The sequence below is a fragment of the Ambystoma mexicanum genome, unplaced genomic scaffold (genome assembly GCF_040938575.1).
Source record: "Ambystoma mexicanum isolate Mex_15411 unplaced genomic scaffold, UKY_AmexF1_1 Mex_scaf1, whole genome shotgun sequence".
In the NCBI taxonomy this organism is placed as follows: domain Eukaryota; kingdom Metazoa; phylum Chordata; class Amphibia; order Caudata; family Ambystomatidae; genus Ambystoma; species Ambystoma mexicanum.
The window spans coordinates 383,703-403,429 of NW_027182324.1; the positions used below are offsets into that span (position 1 = coordinate 383,703).

Consider the following 19,727-nt stretch of genomic DNA (forward strand, 5'->3'; position numbering starts at 1 on the left):
TTGCCCAAGGTTGCGATGCCATCAGAAATAGCACATATTAGAATGAGCAATTCATATTTCCTGCTTAATTTTTTGTAAAAGAAGCAAAGATACGCCTGAACAGGGACTTGAACCCTGGACCCTCAGATTAAAAGTCTGATGCTCTACCGACTGAGCTATCCAGGCACAAGGATCACTGCCCATTTGAAACTTGTTTTTCACTCTACAGCACCTCCATACATGGCTACCTCACTGGTCAATAAAGGAAATGAATTACTAGTGCATTGCACACATTTTGACACTGGAGACATAACTTTTTTCAGTCATTCCGTATCCAGATATAGAGATTTGCAGCATCTAGGACTTTAATGTTCACCCACTTACGGATTTGAATGTTTTGCCACATTCATGAGTGCAAAATTGCTCCCCAGTAAAGGCGAACATGTGCTCCTCAATACACACACTGGGCAATGCAGTCCACTCTAAATCAACGATTAATGACATGCTCGTTTTGTGCAATGGAGTTTCAGTCAATTGGAAAACATTTTGTAAAGTTATATTGCAACAGAAGCCCAGCCTTAAAAAAAGTGAATTTCACTTCTAAATGATTACATGAGGAAGGAAAGGAGACCAGATGCAAAAAAGGTGCTGTGGCTTAGTTGGTTAAAGCGCCTGTCTAGTAAACAGGAGATCCTGAGTTTGAATCTCAGCAGCGCCTGTCTGCTTTTTTTTCGACCAATCTGTCTCCCCAATATTAAAACTTTGTACAAAGATTGTTATTTCATGCTATTTAGAAGCACAGTCAGGCTTGAAATGTTGGCAAAGCATCCAAGAATTCTGGACTCCACTACCTTAGAGTCATATTGCCCAAGGTTGCGATGCCATCAGAAATAGCACATATTAGAATGAGCAATTCATATTTCCTGCTAAATTTTTTGTAAAAGAAGCAAAGATACGCCTGAACAGGGATTTGAACCCTGGACCCTCAGATTAAAAGTCTGATGCTCTACAGACTGAGCTATCCAGGCACAGGGATCACTGCCCATTTGAAACTTGATTTTCACTCTACAGCACCTCCATACATGGCTACCTCACTGGTCAATAAAGGAAATGAATTACTAGTGCATTACACACATTTTGACACTGGAGACATAACTTTTTTCAGTCATTCCGTATCCAGATATAGAGATTTGCAGCATCTAGGACTTTAATGTTCACCCACTTACGGATTTGAATGTTTTGCCACATTCATGAGTGCAAACTTGCTCCCCAGTAAAGACGAACATGTGCTCCTCAATGCACACACTGGGCAATGCAGTCCACTCTAAATCGACGATTAATGACATGCTCGTTTTGTGCAATAGAGTTTCAGTCAATTGGAAAACATTTTGAAAAGTTATATTGCAACAGAAGCCCAGCCTTAAAAAAGTGGATTTCACTTCTAAATGATTACATGAGGAAGGAAAGGAGACCAGATGCAAAAAAGCTGCTGTGGCTTAGTTGGTTAAAGCGCCTGTCTAGTAAACAGGAGATCTTGAGTTCGAATCTCAGCAGCGCCTGTCTGCTTTTTTTTCGACCAATCTGTCTCCCCAATATTAAAACTTTGTACAAAGATTGCTATTTCATGCTATTCAGAAGCACAGTCAGGCTTGAAATGTTGGCAAAGCATCCAAGAACTCTGGACTCCACTACCTTAGAGTCATATTGCCCAAGGTTGCGATGCCATCAGAAATAGCACATATTAGAATGAGCAATTCATATTTCCTGCTTAATTTTTTGTAAAAGAAGCAAAGGTACGCCTGAACAGGGACTTGAACCCTGGACCCTCAGATTAAAAGTCTGATGCTCTACCGACTGAGCTATCCAGGCACAGGGATCACTGCTCATTTGAAACTTGATTTTCACTCTACAGCACCTCCATACATGGCTACCTCACTGGTCAATAAAGGAAATGAATTACTAGTGCATTACACACATTTTGACACTGGAGACATAACTTTTTTCAGACATTCCGTATCCAGATATAGAGATTTGCAGCATCTAGGACTTTAATGTTCACCCACTTACGGATTTGAATGTTTTGCCACATTCATGAGTGCAAACTTGCTCCCCAGTAAAGAAGAACATGTGCTCCTCAATGCACACACTGGGCAATTCAGTCCACTCTAAATCGACGATTAATGACATGCTCGTTTTGTGCAATGGAGTTTCAGTCAATTGGAAAACATTTTGAAAAGTTATATTGCAACAGAAGCCCAGCCTTAAAAAAGTGGATTTCACTTCTAAATGATTACATGAGAATGGAAAGGAGACCAGATGCAAAAAAGGTGCTGTGGCTTAGTTGGTTAAAGCAAGTGCCTGTCTAGTAAACAGGAGATCCTGAGTTCGAATCTCAGCAGCGCCTGTCTGCTTTTTTTTCGACCAATCTGTCTCCCCAATATTAAAACTTTGTACAAAGATTGCTATTTCATGCTATTTAGAAGCACAGTCAGGCTTGAAATGTTGGCAAAGCATCCAAAAACTCTGGACTCCACTACCTTAGAGTCATATTGCCCAAGGTTGCGATGCCATCAGAAATAGCACATATTAGAATGAGCAATTCATATTTCCTGCTTAATTTTTTGTAAAAGAAGCAAAGGTACGCCTGAACAGTGACTTGAACCCTGGACCCTCAGATTAAAAGTCTGATGCTCTACCGACTGAGCTATCCAGGCACAGGGATCACTGCCCATTTGAAACTTGATTTTCACTCTACAGCACCTCCATACATGGCTACCTCACTGGTCAATAAAGGAAATGAATTACTAGTGCATTACACACATTTTGACACTGGAGACATAACTTTTTTCAGTCATTCCGTATCCAGATATAGAGATTTGCAGCATCTAGGACTTTAATGTTCACCCACTTACGGATTTGAATGTTTTGCCACATTCATGAGTGCAAACTTGCTCCCCAGTAAAGACGAACATGTGCTCCTCAATGCACACACTGGGCAATGCAGTCCACTCTAAATCGACGATTAATGACATGCTCGTTTTGTGCAATAGAGTTTCAGTCAATTGGAAAACATTTTGAAAAGTTATATTGCAACAGAAGCCCAGCCTTAAAAAAGTGGATTTCACTTCTAAATGATTACATGAGGAAGGAAAGGAGACCAGATGCAAAAAAGGTGCTGTGGCTTAGTTGGTTAAAGCAAGCGCCTGTCTAGTAAACAGGAGATCTTGAGTTCGAATCTCAGCAGCGCCTGTCTGCTTTTTTTCGACCAATCTGTCTCCCCAATATTAAAACTTTGTACAAAGATTGCTATTGCATGCTATTTAGAAGCACAGTCAGGCTTAAAATGTTGGCAAAGCATCCAAGAACTCTGGACTCCACTACCTTCGAGTCATATTGCCCAAGGTTGCCATGCCATCAGAAATAGCAAATATTAGAATGAGCAATTCATATTTCCTGCTTAATTTATTGTAAAAGAAGCAAAGGTACGCCTGAACAGGGACTTGAACCCTCGACCCTCAGATTAAAAGTCTGATGCTCTACCGACTGAGCTATCCAGGCACAGGGATCACTGCCATTTGAAACTTGATTTTCACTCTACAGCACCTCCATACATGGCTACCTCACTGGTCAATAAAGGAAATGAATTACTAGTGCATTACACACATTTTGACACTGGAGACATAACTTTTTTCAGTCATTCCGTATCCAGATATAGAGATTTGCAGCATCTAGGACTTTAATGTTCACCCACTTACGGATTTGAATGTTTTGCCACATTCATGAGTGCAAACTTGCTCCCCAGTAAAGACGAACATGTGCTCCTCAATGCACACACTGGGCAATGCAGTCCACTCTAAATCGACGATTAATGACATGCTCGTTTTGTGCAATGGAGTTTCAGTCAATTGGAAAACATTTTGAAAAGTTATATTGCAACAGAAGCCCAGCCTTAAAAAAAATGGATTTCACTTCTAAATGATTACATGAGGAAGGAAAGGAGACCAGATGCAAAAAAGGTGCTGTGGCTTAGTTGGTTAAAGCGCCTGTCTAGTAAACAGGAGATCCTGAGTTCGAATCTCAGCAGCGCCTGTCTGCTTTTTTTTCGACCAATCTGTCTCCCCAATATTAAAACTTTGTACAAAGATTGCTATTTCATGCTATTTAGAAGCACAGTCAGGCTTGAAATGTTGGCAAAGCATCCAAAAACTCTGGACTCCACTACCTTAGAGTCATATTGCCCAAGGTTGCGATGCCATCAGAAATAGCACATATTAGAATGAGCAATTCATATTTCCTGCTTAATTTTTTGTAAAAGAAGCATAGGTACGCCTGAACAGTGACTTGAACCCTGGACCCTCAAATTAAAAGTCTGATGCTCTACCGACTGAGCTATCCAGGCACAGGGATCACTGCCCATTTGAAACTTGATTTTCACTCTACAGCACCTCCATACATGGCTACCTCACTGGTCAATAAAGGAAATGAATTACTAGTGCATTACACACATTTTGACACTGGAGACATAACATTTTTCAGTCATTCCGTATCCAGATATAGAGATTTGCAGCATCTAGGACTTTAATGTTCACCCACTTACGGATTTGAATGTTTTGCCACATTCATGAGTGCAAACTTGCTCCCCAGTAAAGACGAACATGTGCTCCTCAATGCACACACTGGGCAATGCAGTCCACTCTAAATCGACGATTAATGACATGCTCGTTTTGTGCAATGGAGTTTCAGTCAATTGGAAAACATTTTGAAAAGTTATATTGCAACAGAAGCCCAGCCTTAAAAAAAGTGGATTTCACTTCTAAATGATTACATGAGGAAGGAAAGGAGACTAGATGCAAAAAAGGTGCTGTGGCTTAGTTGGTTAAAGCGCCTGTCAAGTAAACAGGAGATCCTGAGTTTGAATCTCAGCAGTGCCTCTCTGCTTTTTTTTCGACCAATCTGTCTCCCCAATATTAAAACTTTGTACAAAGATTGCTATTGCATGCTATTTAGAAGCACAGTCAGGCTTAAAATGTTGGCAAAGCATCCAAGAACTCTGGACTCCACTACCTTCGAGTCATATTGCCCAAGGTTGCCATGCCATCAGAAATAGCAAATATTAGAATGAGCAATTCATATTTCCTGCTTAATTTATTGTAAAAGAAGCAAAGGTACGCCTGAACAGGGACCCTCAGATTAAAAGTCTGATGCTCTACCGACTGAGCTATCCAGGCACAGGGATCACTGCCCATTTGAAACTTGATTTTCACTCTACAGCACCTCCATACATGGCTACCTCACTGGTCAATAAAGGAAATGAATTACTAGTGCATTACACACATTTTGACACTGGAGACATAACTTTTTTCAGTCATTCCGTATCCAGATATAGAGATTTGCAGCATGTAGGACTTTAATGGTCATCCACCCCACGCATTTGAATGTTTTGCCACATTCATGAGTGCAAACTTGCTCACCAGTAAAGACGTACATGTGCTCCTCAATGCACACACTGGACAATGCAGTCCACTCTAAATCGTCGATTACTGACATGCTCGTTTTGTGCAATGGAGTTTCAGTCAATTGGAAAACATTTTGAAAAGTTATATTGCAACAGAAGCCCAGCCTTAAAAAAGTGGATTTCACTTCTAAATAATTACATGAGGAAGGAAAGGAGACCAGATGCAAAAAAGGTGCTGTGGCTTAGTTGGTTAAAGCGCCTGTCTAGTAAACAGGAGATCCTGAGTTCGAATCTCAGCAGCGCCTGTCTGCTTTTTTTTCGACCAATCTGTCTCCCCAATATTAAAACTTTGTACAAAGATTGCTATTTCATGCTATTTAGAAGCACAGTCAGGCTTGAAATGTTGGCAAAGCATCCAAGAACTCTGGACTCCACTACCTTAGAGTCATATTGCCCAAGGTTGCGATGCCATCAGAAATAGCACATATTAGAATGAGCAATTCATATTTCCTGCTTAATTTTTTGTAAAAGAAGCAAAGATACGCCTGAACAGGGACTTGAACCCTGGACCCTCAGATTAAAAGTCTGATGCTCTACCGACTGAGCTATCCAGGCACAAGGATCACTGCCCATTTGAAACTTGATTTTCACTCTACAGCACCTCCATACATGGCTACCTCACTGGTCAATAAAGGAAATGAATTACTAGTGCATTACACACATTTTGACACTGGAGACATAACTTTTTTCAGTCATTCCGTATCCAGATATAGAGATTTGCAGCATCTAGGACTTTAATGTTCACCCACTTACGGATTTGAATGTTTTGCCACATTCATGAGTGCAAAATTGCTCCCCAGTAAAGGCGAACATGTGCTCCTCAATACACACACTGGGCAATGCAGTCCACTCTAAATCAGCGATTAATGACATGCTCGTTTTGTGCAATAGAGTTTCAGTCAATTGGAAAACATTTTGAAAAGTTATATTGCAACAGAAGCCCAGCCTTAAAAAAGTGGATTTCACTTCTAAATGATTACATGAGGAAGGAAAGGAGACCAGATGCAAAAAAGGTGCTGTGGCTTAGTTGGTTAAAGCGCCTGTCTAGTAAACAGGAGATCCTGAGTTCGAATCTCAACAGCGCCTGTCTGATTTTTTTTCGACCAATCTGTCTCCCCAATATTAAAACTTTGTACAAAGATTGCTATTTCATGCTATTTAGAAGCACAGTCAGGCTTGAAATGTTGGCAAAGCATCCAAGAACTCTGGACTCCACTACCTTAGAGTCATATTGCCCAAGGTTGCGATGCCATCAGAAATAGCACATATTAGAATGAGCAATTCATATTTCCTGCTTAATTTTTTGTAAAAGAAGCAAAGGTACGCCTGAACAGGGACTTGAACCCTGGACCCTCAGATTAAAAGTCTGATGCTCTACCGACTGAGCTATCCAGGCACAGGGATCACTGCTCATTTGAAACTTGATTTTCACTCTACAGCACCTCCACACATGGCTACCTCACTGGTCAATAAAGGAAATGAATTACTAGTGCATTACACACATTTTGACACTGGAGACATAACTTTTTTCAGACATTCCGTATCCAGATATAGAGATTTGCAGCATCTAGGACTTTAATGTTCACCCACTTACGGATTTGAATGTTTTGCCACATTCATGAGTGCAAACTTGCTCCCCAGTAAAGACGAACATGTGCTCCTCAATGCACACACTGGGCAATGCAGTCCACTCTAAATCAACGATTAATGACATGCTCGTTTTGTGCAATGGAGTTTCAGTCAATTGGAAAACATTTTGAAAAGTTATATTGCAACAGAAGCCCAGCCTTAAAAAAGTGGATTTCACTTCTAAATGATTACATGAGAATGGAAAGGAGACCAGATGCAAAAAAGGTGCTGTGGCTTAGTTGGTTAAAGCAAGTGCCTGTCTAGTAAACAGGAGATCCTGAGTTCGAATCTCAGCAGCGCCTGTCTGCTTTTTTTTCGACCAATCTGTCTCCCCAATATTAAAACTTTGTACAAAGATTGCTATTTCATGCTATTTAGAAGCACAGTCAGGCTTGAAATGTTGGCAAAGCATCCAAAAACTCTGGACTCCACTACCTTAGAGTCATATTGCCCAAGGTTGCGATGCCATCAGAAATAGCACATATTAGAATGAGCAATTCATATTTCCTGCTTAATTTTTTGTAAAAGAAGCAAAGATACGCCTGAACAGGGACTTGAACCCTGGACCCTCAGATTAAAAGTCTGATGCTCTACCGACTGAGCTATCCAGGCACAAGGATCACTAGCCATTTGAAACTTGATTTTCACTCTACAGCACCTCCATACATGGCTACCTCACTGGTCAATAAAGGAAATGAATTACTAGTGCATTACACACATTTTGACACTGGAGACATAACTTTTTTCAGTCATTCCGTATCCAGATATAGAGATTTGCAGCATCTAGGACTTTAATGTTCACCCACTTACGGATTTGAATGTTTTGCCACATTCATGAGTGCAAAATTGCTCCCCAGTAAAGGCGAACATGTGCTCCTCAATACACACACTGGGCAATGCAGTCCACTCTAAATCAACGATTAATGACATGCTCGTTTTGTGCAATAGAGTTTCAGTCAATTGGAAAACATTTTGAAAAGTTATATTGCAACAGAAGCCCAGCCTTAAAAAAGTGGATTTCACTTCTAAATGATTACATGAGGAAGGAAAGGAGACCAGATGCAAAAAAGGTGCTGTGGCTTAGTTGGTTAAAGCGCCTGTCTAGTAAACAGGAGATCCTGAGTGCGAATCTCAGCAGCGCCTGTCTGATTTTTTTTCGACCAATCTGTCTCCCCAATATTAAAACTTTGTACAAAGATTGCTATTTCATGCTATTTAGAAGCACAGTCAGGCTTGAAATGTTGGCAAAGCATCCAAGAACTCTGGACTCCACTACCTTAGAGTCATATTGCCCAAGGTTGCGATGCCATCAGAAATAGCACATATTAGAATGAGCAATTCATATTTCCTGCTTAATTTTTTGTAAAAGAAGCAAAGGTACGCCTGAACAGGGACTTGAACCCTGGACCCTCAGATTAAAAGTCTGATGCTCTACCGACTGAGCTATCCAGGCACAGGGATCACTGCTCATTTGAAACTTGATTTTCACTCTACAGCACCTCCACACATGGCTACCTCACTGGTCAATAAAGGAAATGAATTACTAGTGCATTACACACATTTTGACACTGGAGACATAACTTTTTTCAGTCATTCCGTATCCAGATATAGAGATTTGCAGCATCTAGGACTTTAATGTTCACCCACTTACGGATTTGAATGTTTTGCCACATTCATGAGTGCAAACTTGCTCCCCAGTAAAGACGAACATGTGCTCCTCAATGCACACACTGGGCAATGCAGTCCACTCTAAATCGACGATTAATGACATGCTCGTTTTGTGCAATGGAGTTTCAGTCAATTGGAAAACATTTTGAAAAGTTATATTGCAACAGAAGCCCAGCCTTAAAAAAAATGGATTTCACTTCTAAATGATTACATGAGGAAGGAAAGGAGACCAGATGCAAAAAAGGTGCTGTGGCTTAGTTGGTTAAAGTGCCTGTCTAGTAAACAGGAGATCCTGAGTTCGAATCTCAGCAGCGCCTGTCTGCTTTTTTTTCGACCAATCTGTCTCCCCAATATTAAAACTTTGTACAAAGATTGCTATTTCATGCTATTTAGAACCACAGTCAGGCTTGAAATGATGGCAAAGCATCCAAGAACTCTGGACTCCACTACCTTAGAGTCATATTGCCCAAGGTTGCGATGCCATCAGAAATAGCACATATTAGAATGAGCAATTCATATTTCCTGCTTAATTTTTTGTAAAAGAAGCAAAGGTACGCCTGACCAGGGACTTGAACCCTGGACCCTCAAATTAAAAGTCTGATGCTCTACCGACTGAGCTATCCAGGCACAGGGATCACTGCCATTTGAAACTTGATTTTCACTCTACAGCACCTCCATACATGGCTACCTCACTGGTCAATAAAGGAAATGAATTACTAGTGCATTACACACATTTTGACACTGGAGACATAACTTTTTTCAGTCATTCCGTATCCAGATATAGAGATTTGCAGCATCTAGGACTTTAATGTTCACCCATTTACGGATTTGAATGTTTTGCCACATTCATGAGTGCAAACTTGCTCCCCAGTAAAGACGAACATGTGCTCCTCAATGCACACACTGGGCAATGCAGTCCACTCTAAATCGACGATTAATGACATGCTCGTTTTGTGCAATGGAGTTTCAGTCAATTGGAAAACATTTTGTAAAGTTATATTGCAACAGAAGCCCAGCCTTAAAAAAAGTGAATTTCACTTCTAAATGATTACATGAAGAAGGAAAGGAGACCAGATGCAAAAGAGGTGCTGTGGCTTAGTTGGTTAAAGCGCCTGTCTAGTAAACAGGAGATCCGGAGTTCGAATCTCAGCAGCGCCTGTCTGCTTTTTTTTCGACCAATCTGTCTCCCCAATTTAAAAACTTTGTACAAAGATTGTTATTTCATGCTATTTAGAAGCACAGTCAGGCTTGAAATGTTGGCAAAGCATCCAATAATTCTGGACTCCACTACCTTAGAGTCATATTGCCCAAGGTTGCGATGCCATCAGAAATAGCACATATTAGAATGAGCAATTCATATTTCCTGCTAAATTTTTTGTAAAAGAAGCAAAAATACGCCTGAACAGGGACTTGAACCCTGGACCCTCAGATTAAAAGTCTGATGCTCTACCGACTGAGCTATCCAGGCACAGGGATCACTGCCCATTTGAAACTTGATTTTCACTCTACAGCACCTCCATACATGGCTACCTCACTGGTCAATAAAGGAAATGAATTACTAGTGCATTACACACATTTTGACACTGGAGACATAACTTTTTTCAGTCATTCCGTATCCAGATATAGAGATTTGCAGCATCTAGGACTTTAATGTTCACCCACTTACGGATTTGAATGTTTTGCCACATTCATGAGTGCAAACTTGCTCCCCAGTAAAGACGAACATGTGCTCCTCAATGCACACACTGGGCAATGCAGTCCACTCTAAATCGACGATTAATGACATGCTCGTTTTGTGCAATGGAGTTTCAGTCAATTGGAAAACATTTTGAAAAGTTATATTGCAACAGAAGCCCAGCCTTAAAAAAGTGGATTTCACTTCTAAATGATTACATGAGAATGGAAAGGAGACCAGATGCAAAAAAGGTGCTGTGGCTTAGTTGGTTAAAGCAAGTGCCTGTCTAGTAAACAGGAGATCCTGAGTTCGAATCTCAGCAGCGCCTGTCTGCTTTTTTTTCGACCAATCTGTCTCCCCAATATTAAAACTTTGTACAAAGATTGCTATTTCATGCTATTTAGAAGCACAGTCAGGCTTGAAATGTTGGCAAAGCATCCAAAAACTCTGGACTCCACTACCTTAGAGTCATATTGCCCAAGGTTGCGAAGCCATCAGAAATAGCACATATTAGAATGAGCAATTCATATTTCCTGCTTAATTTTTTGTAAAAGAAGCAAAGGTACACCTGAGCAGGGACTTGAACCCTGGACCCTCAGATTAAAAGTCTGATGCTCTACCGACTGAGCTATCCAGGCACAGGGATCACTGCCCATTTGAAACTTGATTTTCACTCTACAGCACCTCCATACATGGCTACCTCACTGGTCAATAAAGGAAATGAATTACTAGTGCATTACACACATTTTGACACTGGAGACATAACTTTTTTCAGTCATTCCGTATCCAGATATAGAGATTTGCAGCATCTAGGACATTAATGTTCACCCACTTACGGATTTGAATGTTTTGCCACATTCATGAGTGCAAACTTGCTCCCCAGTAAAGACGAACATGTGCTCCTCAATGCACACACTGGGCAATGCAGTCCACTCTAAATCGACGATTAATGACATGCTCGTTTTGTGCAATGGAGTTTCAGTCAATTGGAAAACATTTTGAAAAGTTATATTGCAACAGAAGCCCAGCCTTAAAAAAAATGGATTTCACTTCTAAATGATTACATGAGGAAGGAAAGGAGACCAGATGCAAAAAAGGTGCTGTGGCTTAGTTGGTTAAAGCGCCTGTCTAGTAAACAGGAGATCCTGAGTTCGAATCTCAGCAGCGCCTGTCTGCTTTTTTTTCGACCAATCTGTCTCCCCAATATTAAAACTTTGTACAAAGATTGCTATTTCATGCTATTTAGAAGCACAGTCAGGCTTGAAATGTTGGCAAAGCATCCAAAAACTCTGGACTCCACTACCTTAGAGTCATATTGCCCAAGGTTGCGATGCCATCAGAAATAGCACATATTAGAATGAGCAATTCATATTTCCTGCTTAATTTTTTGTAAAAGAAGCAAAGGTACGCCTGAACGGTGACTTGAACCCTGGAACCTCAGATTAAAAGTCTGATGCTCTACCGACTGAGCTATCCAGGCACAGGGATCACTGCCCACTTGAAACTTGATTTTCACTCTACAGCACCTCCATACATGGCTACCTCACTGGTCAATAAAGGAAATGAATTACAAGTGCATTACACACATTTTGACACTGGAGACATAACTTTTTTCAGTCATTCCGTATCCAGATATAGAGATTTGCAGCATCTAGGACTTTAATGTTCACCCACTTACGGATTTGAATGTTTTGCCACATTCATGAGTGCAAACTTGCTCCCCAGTAAAGACGAACATGTGCTCCTCAATGCACACACTGGGCAATGCAGTCCACTCTAAATCGACGATTAATGACATGCTCGTTTTGTGCAATGGAGTTTCAGTCAATTGGAAAACATTTGAAAAGTTATATTGCAACAGAAGCCCAGCCTTAAAAAAGTGGATTTCACTTCTAAATGATTATTTGAGAATGGAAAGGGGAAAGGAGACCAGATGCAAAAAAGGTGCTGTGGCTTAGTTGGTTAAAGCGCCTGTCTAGTAAACAGGAGATCCTGAGTTCGAATCTCAGCAGCGCCTGTCTGCTTTTTTTTCGACCAATCTGTCTCCCCAATATTAAAACTTTGTACAAAGATTGCTATTTCATGCTATTTAGAAGCACAGTGAGGCTTGAAATTTTGGCAAAGCATCCAAGAACTCTGGACTCCACTACCTTAGAGTCATATTGCCCAAGGTTGCGATGCCATCAGAAATAGCACATATTAGAATGAGCAATTCATATTTCCTGCTTAATTTTTTGTAAAAGAAGCAAAGGTACGCCTGAACAGGGACTTGAACCCTGGACCCTCAGATTAAAAGTCTGATGCTCTACTGACTGAGCTATCCAGGCACAGGGATCACTGCTCATTTGAAACTTGATTTTCACTCTACAGCACCTCCATACATGGCTACCTCACTGGTCAATAAAGGAAATGAATTACTAGTGCATTACACACATTTTGACACTGGAGACATAACTTTTTTCAGTCATTCCGTATCCAGATATAGAGATTTGCAGCATCTAGGACTTTAATGTTCACCCACTTACGGATTTGAATGTTTTGCCACATTCATGAGTGCAAACTTGCTCCCCAGTAAAGACGAACATGTGCTCCTCAATGCACACACTGGGCAATGCAGTCCACTCTAAATCGACGATTAATGACATGCTCGTTTTGTGCAATGGAGTTTCAGTCAATTGGAAAACATTTTGAAAAGTTATATTGCAACAGAAGCCCAGCCTTAAAAAAGTGGATTTCACTTCTAAATGATTACATGAGGAAGGAAAGGAGACCAGATGCAAAAAAGGTGCTATGGCTTAGTTGGTTAAGGCGCCTGTCTAGTAAACAGGAGATCCTGAGTTCGAATCTCAGCAGCGCCTGTCTGCTTTTTTTTCGACCAATCTGTCTCCCCAATATTAAAACTTTGAACAAAGATTGCTATTTCATGCTATTTAGAAGCACAGTCAGGCTTGAAATGTTGGCAAAGCATTAAAAAAACTCTGGACTCCACTACCTTAGAGTCATATTGCCCAAGGTTGCGATGCCATCAGAAATAGCACATATTAGAATGAGCAATTCATATTTCCTGCTTAATTTTTTGTAAAAGAAGCAAAGGTACGCCTGAGCAGGGACTTGAACCCTATACCCTCAGATTAAAAGTCTGATACTCTACCGACTGAGCTATCCAGGCACAGGGATCACTGCCCATTTGAAACTTGATTTTCACTCTACAGCACCTCCATACATGGCTACCTCACTGGTCAATAAAGGAAATGAATTACTAGTGCATTACACACATTTTGACACTGGAGACATAACTTTTTTCAGTCATTCCGTATCCAGATATAGAGATTTGCAGCATCTAGGACTTTAATGTTCACCCACTTACGGATTTGAATGTTTTGCCACATTCATGAGTGCAAACTTGCTCCCCAGTAAAGACGAACATGTGCTCCTCAATGCACACACTGGGCAATGCAGTCCACTCTAAATCGACGATTAATGACATGCTCGTTTTGTGCAATGGAGTTTCAGTCAATTGGAAAACATTTTGAAAAGTTATATTGCAACAGAAGCCCAGCCTTAAAAAAGTGGATTTCACTTCTAAATGATTACATGAGGAAGGAAAGGAGACCAGATGCAAAAAAGGTGCTGTGGCTTAGTTGGTTAAAGCGCCTGTCTAGTAAACAGGAGATCCTGAGTTCGAATCTCAGCAGCGCCTGTCTGCTTTTTTTTCGACCAATCTGTCTCCCCAATATTAAAACTTTGTACAAAGATTGCTATTTCATGCTATTTAGAAGCACAGTCAGGCTTGAAATGTTGGCAAAGCATCCAAGAACTCTGGACTCCACTACCTTAGAGTCATATTGCCCAAGGTTGCGATGCCATCAGAAATAGCACATATTAGAATGAGCAATTCATATTTCCTGCTTAATTTTTTGTAAAAGAAGCGAAGGTACGCCTGAGCAGGGACTTGAACCCTAGACCCTCAGATTAAAAGTCTGATACTCTACCGACTGAGCTATCCAGGCACAGGGATCACTGCCCATTTGAAACTTGATTTTCACTCTACAGCACCTTCATACATGGCTACCTCACTGGTCAATAAAGGAAATGAATTACTAGTGCATTACACACATTTTGACACTGGAGACATAACTTTTTTCAGTCATTCCGTATCCAGATATAGAGATTTGCAGCATCTAGGACTTTAATGTTCACCCACTTACGGATTTGAATGTTTTGCCACATTCATGAGTGCAAACTTGCTCCCCAGTAAAGACGAACATGTGCTCCTCAATGCACACACTGGACAATGCAGTCCACTCTAAATCGACGATTAATGACATGCTCGTTTTGTGCAATGGAGTTTCAGTCAATTGGAAAACATTTTGAAAAGTTATATTGCAACAGAAGCCCAGCCTTAAAAAAAATGGATTTCACTTCTAAATGATTACATGAGGAAGGAAAGGAGACCAGATGCAAAAAAGGTGCTGTGGCTTAGTTGGTTAAAGCGCCTGTCTAGTAAACAGGAGATCCTGAGTTCGAATCTCAGCAGCGCATGTCTACTTTTTTTTCGACCAATCTGTCTCCCCAATATTAAAACTTTGTACAAAGATTGCTATTTCATGCTATTTAGAAGCACAGTCAGGCTTGAAATGTTGGCAAAGCATCCAAAAACTCTGGACTCCACTACCTTAGAGTCATATTGCCCAAGGTTGCGATGCCATCAGAAATAGCACATATTAGAATGAGCAATTCATATTTCCTGCTTAATTTTTTGTAAAAGAAGCAAAGGTACACCTGAACAGTGACTTGAACCCTGGACCCTCAGATTAAAAGTCTGATGCTCTACCGACTGAGCTATCCAGGCACAGGGATCACTGCCCATTTGAAACTTGATTTTCACTCTACAGCACCTCCATACATGGCTACCTCACTGGTCAATAAAGGAAATGAATTACTAGTGCATTACACAGATTTTGACACTGGAGACATAACTTTTTTCAGTCATTCCGTATCCAGATATAGAGATTTGCAGCATCTAGGACTTTAATGTTCACCCACTTACGGATTTGAATGTTTTGCCACATTCATGAGTGCAAACTTGCTCCCCAGTAAAGACGAACATGTGCTCCTCAATGCACACACTGGGCAATGCAGTCCACTCTAAATCGATGATTAATGACATGCTCGTTTTGTGCAATGGAGTTTCAGTCAATTGGAAAACATTTTGAAAAGTTATATTGCAACAGAAGCCCACCCTTAAAAAAGTGGATTTCACTTCTAAATGATTACATGAGGAAGGAAAGGAGACCAGATGCAAAAAAGGTGCTGTGGCTTAGTTGGTTAAAGCGCCTGTCTAGTAAACAGGAGATCCTGAGTTCGAATCTCAGCAGCGCCTGTCTGCTTTTTTTCGACCAATCTGTCTCCCCAATATTAAAACTTTGTACAAAGATTGCTATTTCATGCTATTTAGAAGCACAGTCAGGCTTGAAATGTTGGCAAAGCATCCAAGAACTCTGGACTCCACTACCTTAGAGTCATATTGCCCAAGGTTGCGATGCCATCAGAAATAGCACATATTAGAATGAGCAATTCATATTTCCTGCTTAATTTTTTGTAAAAGAAGCAAAGGTACGCCTGAACAGGGACTTGAACCCTGGACCCTCAGATTAAAAGTCTGATGCTCTACCGACTGAGCTATCCAGGCACAGGGATCACTGCTCATTTGAAACTTGATTTTCACTCTACAGCACCTCCATACATGGCTACCTCACTGGTCAATAAAGGAAATGAATTACTAGTGCATTACACACATTTTGACACTGGAGACATAACTTTTTTCAGACATTCCGTATCCAGATATAGAGATTTGCAGCATCTAGGACTTTAATGTTCACCCACTTACGGATTTGAATGTTTTGCCACATTCATGAGTGCAAACTTGCTCCCCAGTAAAGACGAACATGTGCTCCTCAATGCACACACTGGGCAATGCAGTCCACTCTAAATCGACGATTAATGACATGCTTGTTTTGTGCAATGGAGTTTCAGTCAATTGGAAAACATTTTGAAAAGTTATATTGCAACAGAAGCCCAGCCTTAAAAAAGTGGATTTCACTTCTAAATGATTACATGAGAATGGAAAGGAGACCAGATGCAAAAAAGGTGCTGTGGCTTAGTTGGTTAAAGCAAGTGCCTGTCTAGTAAACAGGAGATCCTGAGTTCGAATCTCAGCAGCGCCTGTCTGCTTTTTTTTCGACCAATCTGTCTCCCCAATATTAAAACTTTGTACAAAGATTGCTATTTCATGCTATTTAGAAGCACAGTCAGGCTTGAAATGTTGGCAAAGCATCCAAAAACTCTGGACTCCACTACCTTAGAGTCATATTGCCCAAGGTTGCGATGCCATCAGAAATAGCACATATTAGAATGAGCAATTCATATTTCCTGCTTAATTTTTTGTAAAAGAAGCAAAGGTACGCCTGAACAGTGACTTGAACCCTGGACCCTCAGATTAAAAGTCTGATGCACTACCGACTGAGCTATCCAGGCACAGGGATCACTGCTCATTTGAAACTTGATTTTCACTCTACAGCACCTCCATACATGGCTACCTCACTGGTCAATAAAGGAAATGAATTACTAGTGCATTACACACATTTTGACACTGGAGACATAACTTTTTTCAGTCATTCCGTATCCAGATATAGAGATTTGCAGCATCTAGGACTTTAATGTTCACCCACTTACGGATTTGAATGTTTTGCCACATTCATGAGTGCAAACTTGCTCCCCAGTAAAGACGAACATGTGCTCCTCAATGCACACACTGGGCAATGCAGTCCACTCTAAATCGACGATTAATGACATGCTCGTTTTGTGCAATAGAGTTTCAGTCAATTGGAAAACATTTTGAAAAGTTATATTGCAACAGAAGCCCAGCCTTAAAAAAGTGGATTTCACTTCTAAATGATTACATGAGGAAGGAAAGGAGACCAGATGCAAAAAAGGTGCTGTGGCTTAGTTGGTTAAAGCAAGCGCCTGTCTAGTAAACAGGAGATCTTGAGTTCGAATCTCAGCAGCGCCTGTCTGCTTTTTTTCGACCAATCTGTCTCCCCAATATTAAAACTTTGTACAAAGATTGCTATTGCATGCTATTTAGAAGCACAGTCAGGCTTAAAATGTTGGCAAAGCATCCAAGAACTCTGGACTCCACTACCTTCGAGTCATATTGCCCAAGGTTGCCATGCCATCAGAAATAGCAAATATTAGAATGAGCAATTCATATTTCCTGCTTAATTTATTGTAAAAGAAGCAAAGGTACGCCTGAACAGGGACTTGAACCCTGGACCCTCAGATTAAAAGTCTGATGCTCTACCGACTGAGCTATCCAGGCACAGGGATCACTGCCATTTGAAACTTGATTTTCACTCTACAGCACCTCCATACATGGCTACCTCACTGGTCAATAAAGGAAATGAATTACTAGTGCATTACACACATTTTGACACTGGAGACATAACTTTTTTCAGTCATTCCGTATCCAGATATAGAGATTTGCAGCATCTAGGACTTTAATGTTCACCCACTTACGGATTTGAATGTTTTGCCACATTCATGAGTGCAAACTTGCTCCCCAGTAAAGACGAACATGTGCTCCTCAATGCACACACTGGGCAATGCAGTCCACTCTAAATCGACGATTAATGACATGCTCGTTTTGTGCAATGGAGTTTCAGTCAATTGGAAAACATTTTGAAAAGTTATATTGCAACAGAAGCCCAGCCTTAAAAAAAATGGATTTCACTTCTAAATGATTACATGAGGAAGGAAAGGAGACCAGATGCAAAAAAGGTGCTGTGGCTTAGTTGGTTAAAGCGCCTGTCTAGTAAACAGGAGATCCTGAGTTCGAATCTCAGCAGCGCCTGTCTGCTTTTTTTTCGACCAATCTGTCTCCCCAATATTAAAACTTTGTACAAAGATTGCTATTTCATGCTATTTAGAAGCACAGTCAGGCTTGAAATGTTGGCAAAGCATCCAAAAACTCTGGACTCCACTACCTTAGAGTCATATTGCCCAAGGTTGCGATGCCATCAGAAATAGCACATATTAGAATGAGCAATTCATATTTCCTGCTTAATTTTTTGTAAAAGAAGCATAGGTACGCCTGAACAGTGACTTGAACCCTGGACCCTCAGATTAAAAGTCTGATGCTCTACCGACTGAGCTATCCAGGCACAGGGATCACTGCCCATTTGAAACTTGATTTTCACTCTACAGCACCTCCATACATGGCTACCTCACTGGTCAATAAAGGAAATGAATTACTAGTGCATTACACACATTTTGACACTGGAGACATAACATTTTTCAGTCATTCCGTATCCAGATATAGAGATTTGCAGCATCTAGGACTTTAATGTTCACCCACTTACGGATTTGAATGTTTTGCCACATTCATGAGTGCAAACTTGCTCCCCAGTAAAGACGAACATGTGCTCCTCAACGCACACACTGGGCAATGCAGTCCACTCTAAATCGACGATTAATGACATGCTCGTTTTGTGCAATGGAGTTTCAGTCAATTGGAAAACATTTTGAAAAGTTATATTGCAACAGAAGCCCAGCCTTAAAAAAAGTGGATTTCACTTCTAAATGATTACATGAGGAAGGAAAGGAGACTAGATGCAAAAAAGGTGCTGTGGCTTAGTTGGTTAAAGCGCCTGTCAAGTAAACAGGAGATCCTGAGTTTGAATCTCAGCAGTGCCTCTCTGCTTTTTTTTCGACCAATCTGTCTCCCCAATATTAAAACTTTGTACAAAGATTGCTATTGTATGCTATTTAGAAGCACAGTCAGGCTTAAAATGTTGGCAAAGCATCCAAGAACTCTGGACTCCACTACCTTAGAGTCATATTGCCCAAGGTTGCGATGCCATCAGAAATAGCACATATTAGAATGAGCAATTCATATTTCCTGCTTAATTTTTTGTAAAAGAAGCAAAGGTACGCCTGAGCAGGGACTTGAACCCTGGACCCTCAGATTAAAAGTCTGATGCTCTACCGACTGAGCTATCCAGGCACAGGGATCACTGCCCATTTGAAACTTGATTTTCACTCTACAGCACCTCCATACATGGCTACCTCACTGGTCAATAAAGGAAATGAATTACTAGTGCATTACACACATTTTGACACTGGAGACATAACTTTTTTCAGTCATTCCGTATCCAGATATAGAGATTTGCAGCATCTAGGACTTTAATGTTCACCCACTTA

At 40.7% G+C, this 19,727-nt stretch overlaps 9 non-coding genes across 9 annotated transcripts; all 9 read right to left on the reverse strand.

Annotated features, from left to right (window-relative positions):
• Positions 1-92: 92 nt before the first annotated feature.
• Positions 93-165, reverse strand: TRNAK-UUU (transfer RNA lysine (anticodon UUU)). The gene has a single exon. It is a non-coding gene; the product is annotated as a tRNA-Lys (tRNA).
• A 1,610-nt stretch (positions 166-1,775) lies between these two features.
• Positions 1,776-1,848, reverse strand: TRNAK-UUU (transfer RNA lysine (anticodon UUU)). The gene has a single exon. It is a non-coding gene; the product is annotated as a tRNA-Lys (tRNA).
• Positions 1,849-5,976: 4,128 nt separating this feature from the next.
• Positions 5,977-6,049, reverse strand: TRNAK-UUU (transfer RNA lysine (anticodon UUU)). The gene has a single exon. It is a non-coding gene; the product is annotated as a tRNA-Lys (tRNA).
• A 768-nt stretch (positions 6,050-6,817) lies between these two features.
• TRNAK-UUU (transfer RNA lysine (anticodon UUU)) lies at positions 6,818-6,890 on the reverse strand. Its single transcript has one exon. It is a non-coding gene; the product is annotated as a tRNA-Lys (tRNA).
• A 772-nt stretch (positions 6,891-7,662) lies between these two features.
• On the reverse strand, positions 7,663-7,735 carry TRNAK-UUU (transfer RNA lysine (anticodon UUU)). Its single transcript has one exon. It is a non-coding gene; the product is annotated as a tRNA-Lys (tRNA).
• A 768-nt stretch (positions 7,736-8,503) lies between these two features.
• Positions 8,504-8,576, reverse strand: TRNAK-UUU (transfer RNA lysine (anticodon UUU)). Its single transcript has one exon. It is a non-coding gene; the product is annotated as a tRNA-Lys (tRNA).
• Positions 8,577-10,186: 1,610 nt separating this feature from the next.
• TRNAK-UUU (transfer RNA lysine (anticodon UUU)) lies at positions 10,187-10,259 on the reverse strand. Its single transcript has one exon. It is a non-coding gene; the product is annotated as a tRNA-Lys (tRNA).
• A 5,826-nt stretch (positions 10,260-16,085) lies between these two features.
• TRNAK-UUU (transfer RNA lysine (anticodon UUU)) lies at positions 16,086-16,158 on the reverse strand. The gene has a single exon. It is a non-coding gene; the product is annotated as a tRNA-Lys (tRNA).
• Positions 16,159-17,774: 1,616 nt separating this feature from the next.
• Positions 17,775-17,847, reverse strand: TRNAK-UUU (transfer RNA lysine (anticodon UUU)). Its single transcript has one exon. It is a non-coding gene; the product is annotated as a tRNA-Lys (tRNA).
• Between the last annotated feature and the right edge of the window lie 1,880 nt (positions 17,848-19,727).